Genomic DNA, 1,192 nt, shown 5'->3' with positions numbered 1-1,192 from the left:
TGGGTGGAGCTGATATGAAAGGAGATACAGATGGGTAACTCGTGATACTGTAGTGAATAATGCTTATCAGGATGGATTATGAGGGTTGGAAATGCAAAGGTAGAAGTTTTGTAACAAGGAAGGGAGTGATTGATTCTCCAGGATAGGAGCAGAGGCCTCTGGGACCATCAATGGAGAAGAGCAGAAAGCGGGACCCTACCCAGAGAAACAGAGATGCCTGAGATGGAGACAGAGATGATGATGTGGAGTGATGAAATGACTGGGAACTTTGGACCCAGAGAGGGAAAGGGACTGTAAGCTGAAAACTAGGGGGAGAAGGGGGAAGTGTAGGGAGCAGTTTTCTGGGATATACCCTTTGGGTGGTTGAGGATGCATGGAAGGGATTGGAACCATGGCAGTGAGATGATATACGATGGAATGAATGTAAAACTAAAGTTCTCCCATGTAAACTATCATATAATTCACAATAAAACATTAAAAAAAAACAACAAACACCTAACAACAACAACAAAAAAAGCTCATGATGACTGTGATGCTCCAGGCCTGTTTTTCTCTCTAATTGCTCCTGTCCCACTTACTCTTCCAATCAGCATTCAATCCACCTCTATGTCGTATCTTTTGAAGCTTAGAGTTTCAGGATCAACATCTGCATCTGTTTTATTTGGTTTCCTAAGTCTTCATTGCAGAGGGTCTGTTCAATGCATCTGTCTACTCTGCCATCTTTTGCCTATCTATGCCTTTTTAAATTTCTTTCCATAATGATTTGTAATGTTGTCTACACTGTAAATTTAAGAGAGGGCTTTTAAAAATGTAAATTAGATCTCATCCTTTCTTTGATTAAAACTTGATAATGATTTTCTATTGCCCTTAAAATAAAGATGTTGCTGGTGGGACTATAAAGCGGTGCAGTTGCTTTGGAAAGCAGTTTGGAGGCTCCTTAATTAGTGAAACATAGAATTACCATATGATTCAGCAATTGTACTCCAAAGTACATACATAGAAGAATTAAAAGCAGGAACACAAACATATATTCATACACCCATGTTTGTTATATATACACAATAAGCAAAAGATGGAAACAACCTAAATGTCTAGCAACAGATGGATGGATAAAATGTGGCATGGAATATTACTTAGCCATAAAAAGAAATAAAATCTTGATGCATGCCACAACATAGATGAATCTTGTAAA

Source organism: Chrysochloris asiatica, unplaced genomic scaffold (assembly GCF_000296735.1).
Source record: "Chrysochloris asiatica unplaced genomic scaffold, ChrAsi1.0 scaffold00273, whole genome shotgun sequence".
Lineage (NCBI taxonomy): Eukaryota > Metazoa > Chordata > Mammalia > Afrosoricida > Chrysochloridae > Chrysochloris > Chrysochloris asiatica.
This window is presented reverse-complemented; position numbering follows the sequence as displayed.